Source organism: Balearica regulorum, chromosome 2, assembly GCF_011004875.1.
Source record: "Balearica regulorum gibbericeps isolate bBalReg1 chromosome 2, bBalReg1.pri, whole genome shotgun sequence".
Classification (NCBI taxonomy): Eukaryota; Metazoa; Chordata; class Aves; order Gruiformes; family Gruidae; genus Balearica; species Balearica regulorum.
The window spans coordinates 49,609,073-49,633,680 of NC_046185.1; the positions used below are offsets into that span (position 1 = coordinate 49,609,073).

General features: G+C 40.0%; 1 long non-coding RNA gene across 1 annotated transcript; it reads right to left on the minus strand.

Moving 5' to 3' along the window:
* Nucleotides 1-6,270: 6,270 nt before the first annotated feature.
* LOC142600731 (uncharacterized) lies at nucleotides 6,271-24,111 on the minus strand. Its single transcript, XR_012834291.1, has 3 exons — nucleotides 24,036-24,111; nucleotides 10,012-10,148; nucleotides 6,271-6,837 (listed from the first exon to the last, which is right to left on the minus strand). It is a non-coding gene; the product is annotated as an uncharacterized LOC142600731 (long non-coding RNA).
* Between the last annotated feature and the right edge of the window lie 497 nt (nucleotides 24,112-24,608).

Consider the following 24,608-nt stretch of genomic DNA (forward strand, 5'->3'; position numbering starts at 1 on the left):
GTGCTGTAATCAGCAAAATTGCTCTGCCTGGAGCTCCTTCAGTATAAACAGGAAGGTGGGACTGACAAGGTATTTTCAAAGACCTCTGCTATGAAACACATATTCCTGGTTATTGAAAAATCACATCTGTCAAACTTTTGGCTTCCTGTGTGTCTGTATTCCCTCTGGCTTCCTGAGTCAGGTTTCCAGTTTAGGTGAAGAAGATTGAACATGGTTGATTGTCTTCAAAATAGCTGGTGGATAGACACTCTGCAAAGGTCTGCCTGTCACATTATTTTTATAGGTTCTGACAACAGCATAGTCAAGTTTATGAAACAGATGATTCATACTATGTATAGCTTTTTATGCATCTGAAATGTATATGCATATGTATTAAAAACATGGTGGGAACTGTTGTCGCAGAATACGCCTGCATAAGGAGAGACAGTAATTCCTCTTGAAGGGGAGGACCCACAAAACTGAAGTGACACTCTGGCACACTGAAATGCTGAAATGCCATTCTAATGAGATAAGCAACCATTTAAAATTTGTGCTCCACTGTATTTTTCAACTACATTATTCTCTATGCATCTAAAACTTTATTAGCAGTATAAGGGTTTGTCTGGAAGTAATGTGCATTTATTTGTACATATTTTACAGCAAGAAACATGCTAAAAAGTCCCTATAGTCTGTTCTTTGGTTGAATGATGGTCATGCGGGATTTACAATTGAATTGTAAGGACAGGCGGATGGGCAGAAGACAAGTGACAAAGACAAGAGTCTCTCTGCCAGCAGGGAAGAAGAGCTGTAATGAGCAAAACTCCCAACTTGATCTAATTTAGAGCCAAGCAGAGCTTCAGGAATGTGTGGGAATTAATCTTTTTATTTATCCAGAATGAAGGAAGAGAATTAAGGGCAAGCGGAATAGCACTGAAATGGACAGATTTGTATTCCCTCCTGAAAAACATTGCATCTAAGTGCCTGACAGCTAAAGTTCATAAGTGCAACAGCAGATTTTTAAGAAACTGTACAGCCTTTCTGTTTGTTCTTTTTTGATGGGGGGATGGGAAAGAGTCTGGGTTTGACCAATAATGTGATCATTGTTGAAAATCTACAGCAGTACAAGAAATGAATGGGGAATATAGTCATAAGCAATAAGAAAATAAAGAAATGAAAAAGAAGAAAAGGGTAATGAGTTTTCCTGACTTAGGTCCCAGCTAAGCAAAGTGTCTAATCAGAGAGTCAAGGATTTGCAGTGTTCGGCCTTTCAGCCTGAAGAGATGTGATCAGCGTGCCAGCATGGTTGTGGTTTCTGCTCATCTGGGTTCCTACAGTTTCCAAACAACCATATCGAATCTCCACCTGTCTGCTCAAGCAATTCAGTTTAAGCCTAAATAAAATGAAATATACACATGACCCACAGAAATCATTCCTTGTTGGAAATCTTATAATGTCGCTACTGTTCTTTGATATAAACCAAGTCACATAGTTTGACTTAGCTTCCACGTACATTTATTCCTATAGTTGCTGGCTTTTTGCACTCACATGTATTTTTATGTCCCCTTCTCCACAAGCTTCTTTCTTCTTTTATTTTGGCAGCATGCCAATATAGTAGCCAGATCCCCTATTACATGCCAATTAATCCTTTCTTGATGAATTTGAGTCATTTGTATTTTATTGTACACAGTACAGAAATACATCATGGCAAAAAGTAGTATAAATAGGGCATGGGTTAGTCAAGTATAAAGCCTTTATTGTCCTCTACTAGACGTGTATTTATAATTTCAAATTAAAATAACCAATGTCCTGCTAGAGTACCCTTTTCCATTGTATTTGAGAAGCTTTTTAATAATTTTTCCAACTTAATGCTCACAGGGTAACGTGCTGTGGTTTGGTTTAGAAACACAGATGAGACATATAGATGAGATGCTGAATTACAGTACTGTGCAGTTCTAACAAATAGAAATAATTGTGTAGTAGCAATATAATAGGCTGCAAGGCAATTGTATCTAATGAGGTTTCTGCATACTTGTGGCCTCTGCTCAGAGAAAAGCATGTTTGCCCCTATTAGCCAAAACCCAGGACAGTTGCATGCCCCCACCAAGGCAAGGGCATGTGTTTGGAGGGGCAATGATGGGGCAGAGTCAGGAGCCATTTTCATCGGGTGCCAATAGAGGATTGTTGAATCTACCCATGCTAAAAACACATACTTAAATCCAGATGACTTTAGTGAGGCTGCTCCTGTGAGCTAAACAGGGTGCTCAAGCACGTTGCTGAGCTGCAGATGACTTTGGCCTCATTAGGGCACAGTCCCGCACTATGACTGAGCTGAACAGTATCCACAGTGTCTGAAAGATGGAGATTTTGCCCCCTCTTTCCTTTTCTTCCTTCTACTCCCCTTCCTGCCCCCTCACTACACATTCACCCTCTCCCCTCCATCTCATCAACTTCAGTGCTTGGCTTACCCTGAGGTAAATTCATTCAGTTTACCAGCAAAAAAAGTCCACATTTCACTCTTTCACCAGGTTCTTTTCTGCCATTTTAGTTAGCTGAGGTGCTGTGTTGTGCTCTAACAAGCACCGAAGCCAGTACAAAATAAGTGGGTGTCCAGGAGCAAGAGGGAAGGAGAGCTTGGAGGGAGCTTGGAGGGCTTCACCCTCATTGCAGCTGCTCTTAATTCATATCAGGTTGCATTAGTCACTGCTGAAAAGCAAAGTGACTTGTGAAACTGCAACATAGTGCCACCTCTTTAAACACATGTAGTTGTGTTCATAAAGGCATTGGCTGAACTGATCTTGTTAAGTCCAGTTTCAGTTATAAAATCCTACAAAGGCATTTTATTGCATAATGTTATTATGATGCCTAGATGCTTCACTCAAAAGTCAAAAGGAATTAAGGCTCTGTAACACAGCAAAACTATGTAGCCAATTAGAAGACATAAGCTGTTCAGACAGAAATGTCTGCATGTTTAAGAATAAGAAGGATTTCACTTTTAACCAACCTTATAACACATCCTTGTATGTATCCTTTACTTGTTAATCTGATTTTATTTAGTTCTAAAAAGGAGCTTTGCATACTAATTCAGATTAATCAGGTCTGACTGCATGTAATTAAAAATTAGTAAGACAAAGGCAGACCCTAAATCAATTCTTAAAGAACATCTTCCTTCAACTATAAAAGATTAGACTTTATGCATCAGTTGCTCTGAAAGGAAAAACAGTTATTACTGAAGAGCATGCTAACATTTTATCATTAAAAAATGAAGCACGTTTGCCTAACAAAATTAAATGATCCAGACAATAAAGCACATTTGCAGAGATCAAGAATGATAAAACCAACAGTAGAGTAAAATCCAATGCAAAAAATATTAAAGCCCATTCCTGCAATGAGCTTCTGGCAAAGGACCTCTGTGCAATAGAGGTCATATACGTTTCAGTGTTTGCACTGGATATAACCCAGGGAACTAAATCCGAGCCTGCAGTGAGAAAAGTATTAGTAATTTTTGTGCAATTCAAATACAATGCAACCTGCACCTTAAGTTGGATGAAAATTAGGAAAACTACCTTAATTACCTCACCTTTTTTTTAAACCCATTTTGAAATAATTTGAGAAGCCTTATTCACTCAGTTTACTGCAGTTGAATACTGCTTATCGCAGCAAACGAACAGAATCTCCAGAGATTCTTTGTAGTATTTTTAAAAAAATATTTTTACAAAAAAAGGAACATTTGGAATTCTTGTGAAAAAAAAAAAGTAAACTTACAAGTCCCAGTCAAACAAAGAATTTTGTTACAAGGACGATGACATGACCCGGAGCAGAAACCCAACTGCCCCCTTCACCACTAAGGTCACATCCTCAGTTATTATATGTGAAAAGACCAAAGGAAGACTAAAATTCAGCTCTGCACCCAGCAAATGGGCCACATTGTGCTCTTTGCACGTCACACCTGTGTTATTTAATGTCTTTTAAAGGAGCCTTCAACCTGCTTAACATGAAAACGAATATTCTCCTGCTCCCACCATCTCCATCGCTCCAGTCAGGGCAGGAAACATGGCAGCCCTGCCAAGCCCTGTTAAAACCGCAGGGTGATCACGGTGGCAGGGGAAGTCCTGCTTCAGGGCCCAAATATAAACCACTGTGGCCATGATTGCCCATGCAGAAGAACTTCAGGGAGCGATGAGCCTCTACGTATTCGCTTGCAGCGGCGCGTCCTCAGCAAAGGGAGGAGGTGACAGGTAGGGGACATGGCACTCGCCTCCAGCAGCTAGCACGGACACTTACCACGCCTGGAACGGATGCTGCACTTCAGCTCAGGGGGCCGATTAGAAATACGAGTAGGGAAGACTGGTGTTTACTAAGTCATCCCTCAAGATGGACCACAGAGTGTAGGTTTTTTCCCATTATAGGTATTTATTGATACTAAAACTCAAAAGCTGTCACTGAAATTAGAATTCAATACATTGAATTCTGTTCTTCAGAGGGCATCCAGTCTCCAAAAGTCTTATTTACTTCTTTGGGGTCAGCATTTTATGATAATCGCTGTCTTGTCCATGTCACTGTCTGCTTACAAATGGCCGCTGCAAGTATTTGAATATCAAGGGATTTCAGAATACAACACAGTTACAGTTGCAAATGTATTAAATATAGAGCTTAAATTTATCTCAGGATATGTAAGACATCCTCTGGGAAAGCTGTGTAATGCAACCATGCTTTCTATTTTTGGCAATAATTAAACTATACTATGAAGAGTTATTAGACTAAATGACACTGTAAACCCCGAAAGCAAAACAGCTAACATCCCAATATGATGTTCTTAGTCCTGTCTCATACTTCATTCTTCTCAGCTCTACTGCAAATGAAAATTAGAGTCAATGGAAACTAAAAAAGTATGCTTTTTTATGCATGAACTAACATATCTAGCTAGGTGAGAAAATAAATACTGTTTACCTTTTTCTGTTTAAAAGTGTAAATCCTTCCTGCTGCATGAATTTGTAAAGTAAAATTGTTCAGTACTTATACATCTCTCATGCTTATCTTCTAAATCAACAGTAATAAAAACAGAATTTTGAAAGTAATAGAGTATATAATAGGAAATTCCCTTTGTCACTTACATTAACACAGTGCAATGAAGTACAAAATATAGAAAATAAACTATGATTCTGACAATAGTCACTTGGAAGATAAACTTATCATGGATTATATATCTTCTTTTAAATAATGCATCACATGCTTTTCTGTACCGCTGCAGTTCCTTCTCAAGGTGGTATAAAAACTGAGCAACCTGAAGCATATTTATACAGATTAAGTGGTTTCTAATACTCCAAAGAGCACTTAATCTGCATGAATGTGCTTCGTGTTGCTATGTGCCTCTGAAGCCTGAACAAGGAGCCTAAGTGATTCTGAAAGTCTGCAGCACATTTGTATTTTGATAAGTCAAACAAAGGCAAAAATGGAAGAAATATGTTAATCGGCCCTGGCAAGCAAGACAAGCAACTGGCAATCAGACGCTTTCCAGCCTGAACTTCTTATTCTCCAGCCATGTCCTTAAAACATCTCAAATTATACTTATAACACAAGTTATTATGCTAATATGGACTCAAAAATGGAATAACGCTGCAAATGATGCATCCTTGATAAAATGTTCCATAATCACCATGACTAATGTTTATTAAAATGCTGCCCTAGAAACTGAAGCAAAGGCCAGCTGTTTTACCTTAAGGGTTCTGCTATGGTATTTTTCAAATATTATGCATTTATCGTTTTTTCTACACGGATCATCTAAATGAAAGAACAGCAGTAACACACCGAGCCAAAGAGCCTTCAGCATCTGCCATCTTCCTCCAGCCCGGCCAGGAGTTGGTTATTCAATAGGTAGCCATATACCTATAAGGTATCCTGAAAGTGAAATATACACACATAGGAAAAGACAACTTCAAAATAAAACCAAGTGATCTTCACACCAGTTCCGCACTTTGTCCCATATCAACTAATATAAGAGGAAGAAATTACACCAGCAGAATTAGCATATGACTGATTGCTCTTAGCGACTGCTGTGGGGGAACAGACTCGGCGGTGTGGTTTGTTGCAGATGTCCTTCCTCTTCCAGTGTTCGAGATGAGTACGCTGAGATGTGATGCATAGGAGGAAGACATTCTTCCACTCTCTTTGCTTGCAGGAAATGAAGAAACGTGGTGTTAAATAGGTTTTCAAGTCACTATGACATATATGAAAATGGTTTCTCGTGTAATTCATACTGTTATGGAGAAAACCTTTGAAAGGTTGTCAGAATATTGCAATGTCTACTGTATATATTTCACACAAAATACACCCAAAGCATCAGCACCTTTTTTTTTTTTGTTTTATTCTATGCAAAGTAAGAGTGTGTGGGATCTTGTAGAACATGTAACAAATATTCAGTACAAACTACTTTTCCAGCAACTGGGTCCCAGAGCTGTATAAATATCTCCAGAAAGCAGTGCCCAAGGCTTTAAAAGTATGTGAAATGAAAAGGATACATCTGTCAGCTGGTATGTAGCACAAGAGGCAAACTGCTGACTGAATTGGCAAGGGAGAACAGACGATGATAATGAAGACAACACTAAAGTCACTAGAAGAGATGGAAGGTAACATTTGTTGGTCTTCAGTTCAGCATGGTTCATAGCGCTGGATCATTTACAATAGTTCATCTGTTCCTAAGGCATAAAGGTACTTTCTTCATAGAGTACTCATCCCAGATATCTTCTACTGATGCCTGTCCTGAGAGACAGAAACAGTTTTCCAAGCTAATAAACAATTCACAAAGTGCTTGCCACAGAAGAGCGAGGAACATTTGGGGTTCATAAAGGGCTACTGCACTAGCTGTAGGGAGAAAAACGAAGTGAAGGAAAAATGATGAATGGCTCAGAGTTGCCATTTCTTTTTCTTGTTTATGGTTTTTGTAAATTTATTTATGGTAATCCTAAAGTAGCATTCTAAACTGGCCCTAACCTCAGGGAGAAAGAGAGGTCTGCCATATCTTTGAAAGGGAAAGCTACAAGTCAAGAAAAATCCAGGCATATAAATGGATGGTTCAACCCAAAGAGTTAGGCTACAATACTAAATTATTTCCCCAAATACATTTGTGGGGGATGTGCATTAATTTCAATTGTTCAGACACCCCCATGTTGAATTGGTCCTTTGTATGCATAAGGACAGGATGTTTTCCACCTTGTCAACTTAAAATGTTAGAGGTAATAAAACCAGTTCAATGTGCAAAGTATGGCACATACCAAACTGCTCCTTCCTCACATTTGTCACTTTACCGAAGCCATAAAACTTGGGCATGTGGGGGGGGGGGGATGGGGGGTGGGGTGGGGTGGGGGGTGGGGATCAATGCTGTTTGGGCTCTTTTAAATACTTGGGTGGAACGGTGATTATTCTGGGGACGAAGCTGGCTGGGTTTATAGGTGGAGCAGAACAGACAGAACCTCCACCCTTTCTGAGTGTTCAGGAGTTGAATTCTAGCATCCATTTCAGAGATGCAAAAGAATTCTCCCTGCCATTGTTAATGCTCTCTTACTGTTGTTGCTTGGAGGTTTTAATATACCTCTGAGGTGCCCCAGAAAGGGAAGTCTGCAGGACAGCCAATCCCTGGTAAAACCTTTGGCTTTTGAAAAAGCAAGCCTAGCAGGTCCAGTGCCATAACACTGCATTTAATTTGCATCCTGTAGGATGTTTTCTTCTGCATTTTGCCACACACTTCTTCCAAAGGAAATCAGACCATACGATGAGCAATTTGTCTGTGTGTGCAATTTACCATCTTTGCCTCTAACAGCTGTGGGTATCCCAGCAGGAATGGACTGACAGGATTTTTGTCTCTCAGTTGTTTGCCTGCTGTGAAAGGGCAGCCTCCCTCACCGCCAGTCTTCATCTCTCCATTCTCCAGCCAACTCAAGTGCAGCATGCTGCCTGATGCTTGTCCATCCCTGCTATGCCACTGCTGGGTTTGAACTGGTGTTTTCAGGTCCCCCATTATTGCTGTCTTTCCTGTGTACAAAACATACCATGCTACTGTGACACAGCTCCTGCAGGACTGTCCCTTCAGCTTTTTATTGCCTCCCACCTCCCCAAGCTCTGGGCCTGCCACCCTGCCCTCCAGGGGTGCAAACACCATGATTCTCCTTCCAGCTGTCTGTCAGGGCCAAAGGGTCCTGCTAGGTCCCAGCACACTTTTGACCTTTCTTCTTGGGAGCCTGAGATCAGCAGTGGATACGGGGACCAGAAGGTCCTTTTATAGCAACAAGGGATTTCACTGTCACTGCTCTTTGTGTGCCTCTCTCTCTTACCACTGGGAAGAAATCAAAGCACAAAAGATGTTCAAAACAACAAAAGCAATAACGTTTTTCAAGTTCACCAGTATTTTTACATCACCCTTTTGCAGATCCAAATTTCCCCAAATTCCCCCTTTCTTTTCCCTCTACCTTGTCTTTCTGGCTGAAGCTCTTGCCAAGCTAATGAATCCAACACAAGCAGGCAAAGCAACACAATAATCCAACCAAGACAAAGTAGTCATAAATTATTACAGGCAGCTCCAAATCCAATCTGCTGTTGTCTTGGTGACTGACTGTGAAGCACCAATAATTTTTTTGTTTCTTCTCAGGCTGCAAGATGTCATCCACATTTGTCTATCTTCCCTCTTCCCTCCTCCCCACCCACCCGGAGACTTGCTTTTCCAGCCTGTGGGGTTAACTCTCCACATAACATTTTTTTTTTTTTCTGATGAGATAGCTAGCTTTGGAGCTAAGCAATCCTTGAACTTTCAGTACTATCTGCTACTCTATCTTTTTCTTCTTAATTTTATTACTTTTATAACAAAAGCTCAGGGGCACTGGATCCTTAGTCCTGTGAAAAGTCCCCTTCTCTCTGCAGTTCTTGCATTGCCTTTTCATGCGCTGTCATGCAGACTTGTGTGCCATGTTAAGTCAGTCCAGGAGCCAGTAGGCCACTTTGTCACTCTGATGCTTTGTGTTCCTTTGACTCCATTCTGTCAAGCACACTGATATTTCTACAGCCAATCTCTGACTCGGAGAAAGCAAATAATGGAGCTGGCCTCACCCTGGAAAATAACCTGGACACATGGTAGCAAAGGGCCTCAGGACACCATTTCCCCTTGACACTGCTTCTTTGCTCTCTTTTTTATTGCCACCCATGCCCTGCATAGAAGAAAACTTCTTTCTATCTATCTATCTATCTATCTGTTTATTTTAATCCAAAGTTAATATTTTTGTGGTTTTCATTCTCTGCTCTCTAAGTATTTTTTTTAATGTTTTTTGTGTTGCCTGGAGAATACATAGGGGTGAGGTGGTTTACACCTTCTTGAATTATATGAGCAATGATGGACATTAATATATTATGTATTTACTTAAACTAAGCAAATATTCTGTCTTCCTTCAAGAGGGAGAAATTTGCCTAGACAAAGCATATATCAAGTATGGAAAATTGCAAATACAGAATGTGTTTACATTTAATGCCGTGATATGTTAGAGTAAGGAGTTTACAAAAGCAAAAAGAGATACATAATTCCTATCAACCTACCTAGCTGCTTTTGCTTTGCTCGATAATTTCCACTTTAACAGTTGAAAGCACTGTACAAGAGTGTAAGCACACATTACATTTAGGAATTAGCTGAAGTCGTGATGTGATATGCCTGTAAGGCAACGTTTTGAAAAATTGTCACTAAGGCGGCACAATGTAGAGATGGTCTTTATAAAAGCGGGTGGGAGGAAGATGTTTGGTTCAAAGTGGGTCATTGCAATAGGATCTCAGTACCATGTGTTAGAACAAAAAGAGAAAAAAATTACTCTCGTGTTCCTATTACTAACTACAGATGGGTTATTTTCACCCACATTTATATAGGTGACTCTTCTCAAGTTTCTCTTTCATTTCCTAAACAGGAACATGGGAGTAAATGTCTTGAATGTTCACAGTTGGGATTTTTAATTTCCAATTCCCATAAATAGTTGCACTGTTAAAGATGACACCATCATTACTCACCTTAAAAAGAAATTGTGAAGATGGCTGGAGTTCAATTCAGCAGGGTAAATACTTGTAATATAGCTATATGTGGAATAAATTCTTCTTTAAATTTCTTCTGAAATATCTGCTTGCCTGAACCCATATCAAATTTATATCTGAGATCAGAGAAAGACCAAAGAAAATTATGCCAGTCATGTTCTTGGCACCCATCAACAGGGTAATGCTGTCAAATATGGTGCACATTTTCTCTTAACACATTGTACATTCTGCTTATCTTGCCTCACCCACAGCCATGCAGACAGGAGGAGGTGGAGGCTGGTGACAGCTTGGTGACCAGACTGGACCAACAGGTGGCCCTTAAACACCCAACAGCATTGAGTGTGTCAGAGACCACATCCAAACAGCCCAAAACAAAGGAGTCATCACCCCCCAGGAAGAAACAAATGCAGCAGAGGACTCCTTCAGCTGATATAATAAACCAAGGAGTCACAGAACGGCAGGAATAATCCTGTGTGCTTGGTGACTGTAGCATAAAACACATCTGTGAGAAGAGGATCCAAAAAGAGGCTGGCAAAGTGTCAGAGAAGGAAAGAAAAGCCAAGGAGTAGCATCCAAAAATAGGAAAGATGGAAAGAGCTAGGTGGAGAATCCAGAAGACATTTGCTGTCATGATAGAAACAGTTAATGGCACCCTCTGGCAATAGCTCTTCATTCAGCAGCAGTGTGGTTTAGGATGGTTTTGGGAGTCTCCACCTACATTCTTTTTCCTATTGCTAATTTTCCCCTACCACACCCTCACTTCTCCTGGCACTGTTGCTTCCTGCAACCTGGATAAAGGAATTGCTCCCACTTGAAAAATAAACCAGCATAAATAAAAGTGAGAAGAACCATTGTGGAAGAAAATATATGAAGGGATGAGGATTGTTCAAGAAGGCACCATTATTAGAAAGTGAACTTTGCTGTTCTGTCCAGTGCGCCTTCACATTAACACTCCCCTCTGATACTGCTCTGCTCTAATCCCTTGCAAAGCCAAAATAGGTGGATGCAATCAAAGGACTCCCCCCTCCTGCCCCCCCCGGAATCCCCACTCCCTCAGACCAGGGCAGGCTGAGCTCCTCAGGGAGCCCGGGGAGATGGGCACCCACCGCTCAGGCATCTGAGAGCGGCTCTGCTGGTTGCTTCCCCTCAGTCAGAAATGTGATTCAAAAGGACAAGCTAGAAAGGTCAGCGGAGTAGTCTGACATTCCCCTCTGCACAACGGCACTGCTTCAAAAGGGGACATGAAAGGCAGCCTCACCTTTCTACTCCCCCTCCCCAAGGCCACCTAACCAAGGGTTCGGTTGTTAATATACTCTCAGGGAAAGTGGGATGTTTAAAAACACATTTTAAAGATGAAATGGCCTCAGTAACATTTGGGGAAGTGCCCTGTATGGCTGATATGGATTGGTGTGCAGTGAGACCACCTCCACACACAGCAACTCTTGCTGGTTTTGGGATTGCGGGTGAGCCAGATGCCATAACTGGATGCCAACATAAGCAGGTGCAGAAAGCCAAAAGGTAAGCAGAGTTTTTCCAGAGAATTACTGTTGTGAAAGACCACAGAAGCCACAAAGCCCTCCACTACCACTCACTGCACATCACAGCTAGAGGTGGGCTGCATTACCCACTGGCAGGTCAGCATTGCATAAAGTCCACCAAAGTCACATTTTTAGCATCTTCACTTACTTATACCTGGCCTCCAGTTCTCAGTTATCTCTATATATGACTTCAAGTTTCTTAGAAAATCCAAGCTTAACACAGCCTTTCTGAGAGGTACTCAGACAAACTCTGTGGGTGTCCACTCTGTTTCACAAGAGCTGCCCTGGGTCCTGGCCTGGGTACTACAGGGTAGGCTGTCCGTAGGTCACGCTTCTGGATAGTCCTTCAGGGCAGGTGTAGGTGGTAATGTAGAAGGACTGTGCTGTTGAACATTTGAATTTTGTCCATGAATGTAACAGTGAAAGATTTTCTCCTTTTATTAAGAGCTCTAGCTATGCACTGATTAGTTCAGATATGTGCACACATACATATTTATGTGCACATGTGTATGCAAATATATAAATTTATACATATATTATATTAATTTCTTATGTATAACCTCTTTTCTAAACAGATGGCTGCTTAGAAAAATACGGCAAGTTTTGTTGGATAAGTACTAGACCCGTCAGTGGACACAAAGCAATATTTTTTATTATACAGTGTATTCATCTTATGTTACTGTAGGTTTGAATCACACATCACATCAACCTGTTTGAACACATCCTAACTGGGAATTATTTGCTTCTACTTGAGAAAAAGATCGCTCCTTTTTTTTTTTTTTTTTTTTTTTTGTTGTTGTACCCCCGCCTTATTTGCAAGTTAATGCACAAAGCAGACCTTAGGCAGCCTTAATTTAGTTTGCTCTCTTAGCTCTCAAATCCCTCATCTGTACACTGCCATTCAGCACAGCAGGAGTGTCAGGTTCCCAGGCCAGAACAAGTCCAGTCCCTCTATATTATTGAGTGAACTTTGTCTATGGCTTTCACTGAGGTAATGGAGCCCACAGGGAGCAATGATCAGGTCTGAGGTATAATGAAGGTCACTGTCATCAAGATATTTATTTCTTTAAATTAATAAGAAGGAAGAAAAAGACCTAGCCTGAGCTTTAAAAACTTTGTTGTTGTATAAGCTACGATCAGCAGATAAAATTGTATCATGTGCAGAAACAATAAGAACTTCTGAAACAGAAAATGGAGAAAAATGCATCATCCACACTGCATGTTACTCATTAGACTCTTCAAAGTCTCATTTTACCACTAGTATATCCCTGCTGAGGTGATTGGCATGCAGCTTGCAGTGTGGAATAGCTGCTTAGAGTTTCCCAGGTTTCACAGGTACAAGCACAGGTAAGCAACCAGAGAAGTTAAAAGGACAAACACAGGATAAAGAGAAAATCTTTGTGAATCACGTTCACTTTAGTTTAGTTAGGTGGGGTAGTTAAATTGGCTACATAAAACATGGCTGCATTTGCTGTCTAGATGAAGTTAAGCTAGCTGAAAAGGTAGATTCTTTCTTCTTTTAAAGGGATGTGTTTGTGGAAGATACTGCCAAGATAACCCTGGAGGCTGAAGTCTCTCCTTTAGCCACAGTGCAGAGAGCACGCATGGAGTAAGAGGCGCTGCTGAGACGCCCCTGCTATGGGGGGGCCTCTACAGTCAAACACTTGAAGCTATGGACTGTAAATCACAAAATCTAACCGGAATGTGGGGGTAGGGAATGAGATTGGTTTTTAAACACCGGAGGAGAAATCATAGAGGATGTTATCTTTCGAATAGCTAAGCTCAAGAAGCAGGTCCATGGTTAGTGGTGTCAAGGATAGCTTCAACTTTACCCTTCAGAAAACAGCAGAACACAATGACAGCTAGTGCTGCAAATCCAAGCACTGTTTGCGGGGCTATTGCAACTGATACCAAGGTGACTTTTGTTTTAAGTCAATATGCTTTAGCAGACTCCTCTAATGCAAACAAACAAACAAGCCAAGCAACCAACCACTAATAATCTCTGCAAAGTAAAATGTCATTCCAAGAAAGGCAAAGTGGTATTTGTGAATGAAGTTTTCTCCTTTACAATATTAAAGACAATGTGTCTCTAAGGTCTGGTATGAATGGGGCACATGACCATAAAGTTGATCCTGTTTTCTTTTGGTTTGGTTCTTCAGGGCTCTATATAATTATTCTTTCTTCTTACTCAGAATAAACAAGGACAAGAAAGCTCTTTGCATTTTCTAAGTAATTGTAAAATAGACAAGGAAGACCTGGCACATCGTTTCTTTCAAGTCTTGGGGGCTGCTAAATAAAGTACATCTTCCCTACTGAAGGAATCTTTGAAGGATCCAGATTTCTTCCAGAAATGGTATCTCATTATATGTTTCCATCCCTGCATCTTTGATTTAAACAGACATTTGAGCATGCTGAATCTTCAACTTTTTACTCTAGTATTCCAATATCAAGCTACCAAACCTTACAATGGCTTTTAAATTCCGCCTTTTTCTTTTTTTTCCTTTTTTTTTTTTTCTTCCCTTTTCTGTTGCAAGGGGGTTTGAATCTGGTTTTTGTTTTGGTTTGTTTGGTTTTTTTAAAACTACCTTCTTGCTTGATTCCTAACCGCAGTCCCGTTGACACAACTTCTGGACAAGCTGACAATAATGTCTGGATGATTTCATAACTGTATCGTATTCCAATCCTCTGGACAACCCACCCTGGCTGTGCTATGCAAGCTGGGAATGTTTTCCTTGGATATATCTCCTAGCCCCTTCCTCATGGATAGAATTTTCTGCTCAACACAAGTGTGTCAGAGATTTTCTTCAAGAAAAGCACAATTTTAAATTAATTTTTCTGCCTGGGATTTTGGGATCATTTTTGTCTTCTATTACCCAGAAAGTTCTGAAGATTTCTTGTTTTACAGCTATAAATATTGCTGCCTTTTTTGCTTTTTTTTTTATGAAGCTTGGCTGTTTTGTTTCCTTCTGGTGTCTCCGTTAACTATTTAGGATTTTCCTTTGTAGCCTTTTTGAAATGTGATGAACATTGTTCTGTCTTCTCAGTTCAGAACTTAAAGTAAAATTTCAGTACTCTATTTTGCCACATATCTGTCACTCATAATATGTAATGTAGCTGAGATAAAAATAAATGCAACTCCCTTGAAAAACTCTGAACACCCTCCAGTCCTACTAATTTCAAGGGAACTGTAGCCTATTAACAGCTCTGACTTCCCCATCCTGACTAGTCTTGCTCATGCAGCCTTTTGCTCCTCTCCAAAGCACATATAGCAAATGCCACCACTGGTGCCTGGCAAAATTTTACCACTGTGCACCGACTGACATCTGCTTCAGTTAAAATGAGTTTAAAACTGTTCCTTTGCGTTTATCTAGCAAAATCCTGTTTATAATATCCTTTTGGCTTAAACTTCAATTACTGCTTCCTGAAGTCCCTACTATATGTAAAGAAGGGAGTAACTTGCTCAGGTTTGTGAAATAGAAAACTGAATTAGTATTTCTGCATGTCCAAAATACTGTTCGTAACCATGTTGAAGTAATGAAACAACATCTTAAAATTAATCTAAACCCCAGATAATTCTATTGGTATTAGTGTTGAAACATTGATTATTTTTTTTATTTTTTTTACAGTTGCATGTAGCTCTTGTTTAACTGCATCTTAAGGTGCATAACTAACTCTTCAGATGATTAAAATACACATTTCTGTTAGTTTTAAAGAGGCTTTTCCATATTGTACTAACTGAAGTTCTGGTAATTTAAATATATAGAATTAAAAAGGAAATACGTGTCTTTAATGTTCTTTTCTGTGGTATCAACACTTTCTGTTAAATAGCCCCACAGTCTTCTTTCTACTACAAAAGCTGCATACATCAAAACCATCCAACTCAGTGAAGAGTTTTATTGGCCACAGTACCTTTACAGATTTGGACAAAAAAGAACTTATTGATATAATATAGTTCTACACTGGAAAAATTCAGACTTGCAGCTATCTAGTTTTTCAGGAGCAATGATGGGAGGTTTAGGGTCAAGACAACATAAGCAACTGTTGTCCTTTGACCAAGCTTTGAACTTATGCCTGCTCTATGTACTTCCACCTTGGCTACTACCAGTGGAACAAGATAAAAGAAGATCTTTTTAAATAAAAATGAATGTTTGTAAAGTGTATCATTGGAGTCGAATGCTTAGTAAAACTTCTGACCTTCAGTCCTGCTGAATTTGAAACACAAAGGAGGCTTTGAAACGCTGCAAATTGGGCCCGGCTGACATTTAAACATCAATTCTGAATGTGTCCACACCCAAATATCGATGCATCAGAAGTGGGACTATTGATTTTTTTCAACAACATGTTTCAGCCATCTGCTTTCCTTCACCTAGTTTTACTTCTGTCAGTTCTTACAATGAATAAACTTTAGCTAGGGGTTGATGTACAATGAAACCTCTCATCAAAAATAAAAATGTACCAAATAACTGTGTTTGCCTGAAACCAGTGCCCAGACCTTGTACCATCATACTGCTAGCCCTGCCCACTCAGACCCTGCTAACAGGAATGTACTATAAAACAGATGTTGCCTGTGCAACCATTGTGTGGAAGGGCCTTGCCCTGAAGGACAGCTAGGGTCCAACCCATAAATTGCTGGGATCCTGGGATTCCTGCTTTCATGCATTCGGGCTCCTTGGAGTAATACCAACACATGGCTTAGGCTGGGCTTTTGTCCACAGAACTCCCTGAGCCATCATCTTGGAGAGACTGTTCTTCCTCACCCCTCTGCCAAAACAAGCAGGACACCTTAAAGCACCTTGGCTCACACTCACCTGCCATCAAATGGGAAAGGCAAACTCTCCTGGGCAGAAAAATCTACAAGTTTGATACAAATGTCCTTGCCCTCACTCAAGTGTTCGATCCCTCCCCTCTCTCTTCAGGTCTTACCCCCTCTGGTCCCTATGACAGAGGGTTTCAATGCTGAGGACAGAGGCTGCCAAAAACAAGCTGAAGATTCAACTTGGATGATCTGTGAATTAGGCAAAAGCTCAGGCCCAAGTCAAACACAAATTCACAGACATAACTGTATTTTTCTCTCATTCCCTCCCAGTGCGTAATTATTTCTACAGTTTTTAAGCATTTTAGGTGGATATCTGGAAAGGAAAACTGAAAAGGAGGAGGGCGGGAGGACGGTAAGATAAGGACGTTATGTTGTAGGTCTGAAGAAGACAACAAAAGCAGGGACGTACTGGAGGGAGGAGCTGTGCACCATACTATACCGCAGGTACAATTATTATTCTGCCAGTACCAGCAGGTGGGTTGCTGCGAGGGAACATTTATTTGGCCAAGCATTTCTGAAATGCGTTTTGTTTATTAGCGCTAAATTAACCCTTTATTTGTTGTTTGGACTTGGAGCTTTTTTTTTTTTTTTTTCCTTTTTTGAAGGAGGAGGAGTTATAATTTACTCTGGCTTCTTTAGCTCTGAACGCTGGCAACCTAGCTGGCCATATGGCACTCCAGAACAGTTCTGCTTGGCTCCCATTCTGTCCCACCACTTTGCATTCAGATATATCCAGGTGCTCGGCAAAGATGGAGGCAGATCATTGTCCCCATTTTATGAATGAGGAAACTGAGACAGAGATCACAGGGTTTCTTTGGTCCTTTTTGGGACACAGATCCAAGAACAGAGCAGCTGACCCCTTGGCACGCTCCTCGCTGGAAGAGAGCATTGCCTGGGATGGCAAGATGAATGGCACAGGTGTGGGGGAGCCAGAGGTAGGCACAAGCTGTTCGATTTAGATGATTATCAGGTTTTAAGTGCATCCTCCACTTTGCATTTGAAAAACTATTGTGCTACTGTGTTTCTCCTGCTTCCAGATGCAGCCAGATGCATTTCTGCTGACACCAGAGAGCAAGGGGCACAGTGTCACCAAATCCTAAATGTAGGTACTTGTCACATAAAGAAAAAAATACACTGGGTTTTTGTTTGGGTTTTTTATTTTTAATCCTCCTTTAATTAAAACATGTACAAAAAGTGGACAGAAACTTTCAGTGAAATGAAATTAGGTAGAAAAATAACAGAAAGAAAAAATTAAGCGTACTTTTAAATCTTTGAGACCTGGGATGTAAAGAGCTGTTTGAAGTTAATGGAGAGCCTGATGAGGAGACTTCACTCCCTGATCTCCAGCTCCATTTGTAATGTATTGTCCTAAGCCACTTCATCTGAAAAATGATTCAAAGAATAAACACGTTCATAGCTTTTGCTGTTATGGCCCAGTATATTTAGCCAAAGAAATTGGGTCAGTGTACTTTTTACTTTCTTTCCATTCTACTAACTCAACAGGATACTGGCCAAATTCCAAGCATGCTGTGTCCCATTCCTGATTTCATGGACACTGAAAAAAATAAAACCAATGAAAAAATGGACTGTGGATGGCTCAGCTGACACAGCCACGGGCAGGAAATGGCTGGTTGTTGCAGCATATCATCCACAAAGCTAGCCAGACTGTAGGTTTTGTTATTTTACATTTCACACTGCTAACCATGTCTATTGGTTGTTGCAATCAGAGCTGCTGCTGCTGCTGCTACTGCAGGGTGGAAAGCAAAAAATAAAATAACAAAGATTGAGTAGCAGAAGCAATGGCTGGTGCTGTGAATATACACAGTGGAGCAGTGTAGGCATAACCTGTTACTAGCTTGATCAATGAATTGGTCTCTGATAGTTATTTCATTGTACTTTGTGAGAGGACTAGGTTATGTTCGTTAAAGCTGGTCACTTGGAGATGTGAATGCTTTGTGAGATAAAATAGTTTGTGAAAGGAACATTCTGCTGTGTCTTTCTGGTGTATGGGGGGAGAGGTGAAGGGGCTATAATTATATGCATGTGTACATACATGCATATGTACACACTTATATATATGTATCATGTATGTATATTCATATATATAGGACTAAAAGCTCCAGAAATCTAAAAGCATTTTCCAAATACTTTTAGGACCTGTCTTCTCTCTTTAGTCATCTTAATATGATTATATGCCTAAGCAGTCTCACTATAGAGAAGGAAACTTTGTACACCTACCTTTGGCATAACGATAATATACATAGATGGTGTTGCAAAAAAAACCAAAAACAAAACCAAAAAAACCTAATCAGCTTCATTGTATCACTCCTGAATGAAAACAAATGTACCTTGTAATTTCTAATCCCTTAGAACAATTTATTTATTAAGGCTTTTTTAAAACTTTCCTTGTTCCTCTATTGTTGAGATTTTTTTGGTTTTGGTTTTGCGGGGGTTTTTTGCCAGTCTGGACAAAGAGGACAGAGAAGTTGTGAGTCTTACAAGAGTGTGTGTGCATTTTTGTATATATATGTATGTATGTGGGGGCATATAAACAATGGGAGAGTTTAAACAGCTTGGAAATTTAATTGAGAAATATTCAAAGAAGAATAGATGCTGCACACAGCCCTATAGGCTCAGGTGTCCCAGCCTCCAGTACTCCCATTTAACCCACAAAGGGACTGCCCGGTAGGGCTGGGACAATAATGATAGTTTATGCACAATACTTAACACCAAGACACAAGCTGTAACTGTCTGTACAAGCACGATGTCTCCAGCTATTGCTTGCAGAATTAGTTGAATGACTAATCTGCCCTTAGTAAGTGTGGAGCAACCCCATCTTTCACTGAAGCAGCAAACAATCCAGGGATTTTCCTAGCACTCCTATCAAAAGGCAAGTTAACATCATTATTCTAGTAAAACTGAGGCACTGAGAAATCTCTAGGTAAATCACTGACACAGCTGAGAATAAAAGCTGGACTCCCCAATTCCCAGGCTCGTACGTTAACCACTAGAAAACTCAGCTCCTTTTAGTCAGTGGGGAAAGACAGCAGAATTCCCATGGGGAAGCAGGGAATGCCATAATTATTCCATATAATCCTACAATTATAAACCAATGGTTTTACTGAGGGTGTAAGATAAATCCTATTGTAATACACACAATCTGTGAAAACCAAGCCCTGGTGAAATAAGGAAACCAAACCAACATGGTCTATTGTTAATGAACTAAAATTGTTAACCCTCTATTTGCATTTATCAGACCAGTGTCAAAACGCTTGTCACAGATTATCTCACAGTCATTAACAGAGATACACCTCCAGTCCCCTACAACAGAAGGTACTATCTTATCAGAGGTAAAAATGAGTAAAAAATGATTGTGAGCTATAAACTGAAAATTCTGACAGGTAATACCAAAAATCATTCATTTTCCTGATTCCGGTTTACTCTTTCCTCCTGGAGTAAATGAATATTCTGTGTGACTGAAAGTATCAGGACGTGTCTTCAGAATGCACTGTCTGAGGTCAGAATGTTTTTGGCAGAATTTGGAATACAACCCTAATCCTCCCGGAGCTCTCTCATCAGTGAAGAATTGCAATCAGGGCCTTGTAGCAGTAATCAAACAGAAGTGATTGTCATGAGGACAGAGCACATGGAAAAGTAAGAGAAAATTGGATAGGACTTATGACAAGTAAGAGATAAAGAGGTGTTGTTGAATAAAATCCATAGTAAGAATTCCTGACCTATTTATGACAATTTGATTAAGAAGGTGAGAAATAACTAGCAAAGTAGGGAGATGATAGCTAACAACTGATTATGGGAGGGTAAGCGCTGGCACCGGGTGACTGCAGTGGAGTAAACTCGGTGGAACTCTGCTCTATTTTAAACAGCAGCAGGTTTTTTCTAGGATTTTTTTTAACTCTTTTTCCTGTTTGACCTGTCAAAAGAATGATTCTACTACCTGTCCTTATAAAAGCACTGACATTTGGAAGCAAACCCAGGCACTGACAGAGACAGGCTTGGTGCTTTTAGCTCAGCACCTTCAGCATAAAGGTCGCAGCCCACAGCATCACCCAAGTAGAGAAGGTGATACACAAGGTCCAGGCAACTCAGTCACCTAGCTCGGACCTTGCATGCAGCTGAACTGTCATTCACCCCTTATCAGTGTTTGCTCCAGAAGTCCAATGTTGAGGTCAATTAAAGGGCAGCATGGGAAGTTAACCCTCAGCGACTGAAGGGCTGCACAATGGCTGAATTTGGAATTAATCGAGGTCTGAGGTTTATTCTGAGTTACCAGTCATTTTAGCCTGACGCAGACAGTAACTCTTAGAAAAGAAGTAGCTGGTAAGCCTGCCTACGCTAGATAGCTTCCAAGGAATTTCACTTGGGTTCTGCATCAGCATCATAACAGAGCTTTCCTCACTCACTTGTATAGAAACCAAGCGTCGGGCGACTGTATCCAGGAGAAACAAAGCTGCTTAAGTCAAGAAGCCATGAGTAAAAATTGAAGTTGCATATTAACTGAGTGCCTGATATTACATGCTGAAATCAGTTATCTGTAAAGAAATCAGGACAGTCTTCCACAATGTGACCTGAATTTTATTTCTTAGCTTCAATATGTCATAAACCACTTCCCTTCCAAATGGAGTACACACTTAAATAATCATACTTAATTTTATATTTTCAGAAAATCAGAAGAGGAATTACTAAGGTTCAACATGTTCAAAAGAAGCGACTCTTCACAGTCTGTCAATTACAGCTATAACAAGGAACTTCCAAAAATAGTTGTTCAGAGGTGACTGTATTTCTGTGGTAAGCAAAGTGATTTCCATTATAGCTTTTGCTTTTTGCAGAACAGTAAAATATTCACTGAAAACACAGATTTCCCCTCATTTTTGGCTTTGGTGGGGTTTTGTACAAACACATTTCTTGCAAAATGTGCCTAGGTCATGAAAATTTCAGCAACGCAGTCATGATTTGTTTTCAATTGTCGGTAGGTAAGTAGAAACTACAAGACAGCTTTCTGGTGCATTTTTGAGTTACAGAATAGGTTGCAGGGAATCAGACACATGATTTAACATATGTTAGATCCTACAGACAGATTTGAGCTTAGCGGTAAGCATGTGGCTAGTCTAATTTAGAGGAATTATAAAATTAGGCAGGACTATTTGCAGGATCGGGTAAGAGATTCATTTTCAGACTCACAGCATTTGAAGAATCAGATCGGTTCTTTATTTTTGAAGGATAATTTCCTTCATTTTGTTGCAGTAACTAGCTTACACCAATGAGTTCCCGAGCGTCAAAGATAAGTGCCCGCTCAGGACAACAACTTGGGCTCCTTAATTCCTCTGGGTATTGTCATAGCAGTAGATGCATTGCTAGTAGTAAGCCACAGACATCTGGTTTCAGCAGGACCCATGTTTTACACTCTATGTCCCCTGATACACCTGACCAGACACCTCACCCTGGCAGCACCGCATCTGATGATAGAAAAAAAGCTTTCTTGTGCCAATATGGGAAACAGGAGTAGCTTCTGCGTTAAACCATTGACCCTTAATAGATGTCTAAACAATTAAGTGGGGTTTGCTTGTCCCTTGTAGAATCTTTACTGCCTTGGTATTTTCTCTGAGAAACCTTCCACTGACTTTAAAGGGATTGGCATTTTATTCTACATATTTAAAACTGTGGATTGCATGCTTGTTGGATTTAGCTAAGCCGCGCAGGAAAGGGTAACATAGCATAAACTGGCAATGCTACACGGATAACCTTAGCTTAACCTTGGATGATATTCTAGATCAGAGAATTTTACAGGTTGAGAATGCCAAATAAAGATATGCTTTTAATATAAAATGTTATAAGATTTTTTTTCCTTTTTGTCCATAGAATATACATTGAGACTACACTCAGAACACTTTAGCTTGACCTTTTACAAACCTATACTACAACAGAATACAAAGGCTTCATCACATGTCAGCATGTGGAATTGAGACTTAATATTTATCAAGGCTTTCATTTTTAAAATAGAGTTTAACAATGTAGCATTTTTGCCAGCAAGATATTTTATCACCTTCTCTTGAAGCTCAGAACAGAGAAGTGACAAGGTGAAAGGGCAACTGATAGCCATCTTTAGCACAGAATTCTTCAATGATGCTTTATCTTGGATGGTTTCTTCTAAAAGAGAAGTCCAGAAAAATACTATGCAGGTTATAAACCTTACTCTGGACTACAGTAATCTGACTGCTACGTTAAATGCAAGTGTTAACAGGTGTCTTTCGCTATACTTCACCTGAAAAGTCTATGCCTTTCTGATTTTTTTCCAGTTTAAGTTGCTTCTTCCTTAAGAGGCATCAGGAATGAGTTGTTGCTGGTGTATAGGAAAAAAAGATTTTGTGGCTGAGCTCAAGTTCCATTTCACACTGCTACAAGCATTGCCCACTCTTTCTGAATCACAAAGCACGACAACCACAATTACCTAGCATGGAGTTTCTTTATGAATAGGGTTTAATCCTCAATGACAGGTCCATAAGTTCTTTTACTCATCAAACCCTTTTTCATCAATTACCGCTTCATGGAACAAACATTGTCTGGGCTTTAACTTACATTTCAAAATTGCTTCAGGAAAGTTAAAAATGTCACGCGTTAATCTATAATAAACCCACAGCTTTGTATCTGACAAGGCATGATAACTCTTTGCTGTAAATGAAACTCCAACTAGCATGCTCAAAAAAACATGCCTGCTAAAAGAACATTAAATTTTCACCACATGCTTATACTGGTTCCGTACCATTGCATATTTTTTCTTCTCTTTCCAAATGTTTAAATTCTCTAAACTTCCCCCACCTTTTTCTGCATGGTATTTTTCCCAGATCAGTTTCTTGAACAAGCTCTCCACCATAACACTTGCACTAGCACGAGGAAAGGAGCAGCCCAGGCAAGGAAAAGAGGGTCAGGAGCATTCCCGTAACAAAAATAACTGTCTAGCCCAAACTGAGTGATTACCTGATAAAGAAAATACTTGTAAAACATCCAGATACAAGCTTCCTGGGTTTTTCAAAATGTCAGAAGTCGACACTGGATCTTCAGAATTAGGTAAAAGTGCATTAAAATACAGTTATTCCATTTAACACAAGTAATGCTAATATGTTTCTAGCCGGTAATGTATTTTTTCCTAGTAAAGTCTAATAATTTTGGCATGAAGAGATTGACCTAAATATAGCTTTTGCAATTCGATAATGTTCATCTTTAGAAATTAAGTTTCCCATTGGGTTTGCTAGACTGCTGAAATACAAGCTTAAAGTAAATGCAGCCTGTGTGCCAATTTTAGCTTGCTTTTCTCCCTAGACTAACACTGCCAAACCCCACAGCAAAGCCAATTTGTTGGTTCCCCCTCCCTCTGCCCAATCAGGACTGGGACTGGCAAGCCAAAAGTGTGTATAGTAATATATAATACCATGGAAAGGGCCAAGGATGATGAAATCCTAACGTCCTAAAAGCAACAGGTTTTTTTAATATCCATCTGGAGAAGTTTGAATCTGGAGGTTTTAGTGTTCAACAAACAGATGACTCACCTAAGGATACACGACAATCAGTTTATCAGCTGGACTAAAAAGCCGAATTCCTGACAAGGGTAGAAATTGTAATAAGCCCCAACGTACCTGGTTTAGATAACTCTGTTGCTGCCTGAACGTAGGGCCCTGCTATGTGCCATGATCTGGGCTTATATAAACACAGCTGTGCTCGAACATTTGATAGGGCTCTTTTCTGGTTTTTATAGCATTACTGGAACCTTCCCGAGAGTGCGGAAACAGCATTTGTTGGAGAACAAGCCTCATTAAAATAAATGACACTGTTGCTACTCCCTCAGATAACTTTGCTCCTGTCTCAGCAGAGGTAGACTGGTTCTATTACTGGGAAACAGTCTCTATTGCCAATTCTGTGGTGGAGGAATGGCATTCTAAATTTAAAAATCCTTTTCTATTGATCCGTGTTTATCACATAATACTATACTGGCTTGCATTAAACAGCAGAGATACATTTTCATCCCTATGAAGGGAATTAAATGCCCAATTCTTATTATTGTTAATAGTTGTGTGCCTAATGCCCAGTGTGCCTTCCTGCAAACATACCCCCTTAATTGCCTAATGTGCAGTCTTGAGAGAAGCGGATTATTCAGCTTTATGTTTCTGCATTTGCAAATATACCAAGGAACTGGTGGCTGCAGCACAAAG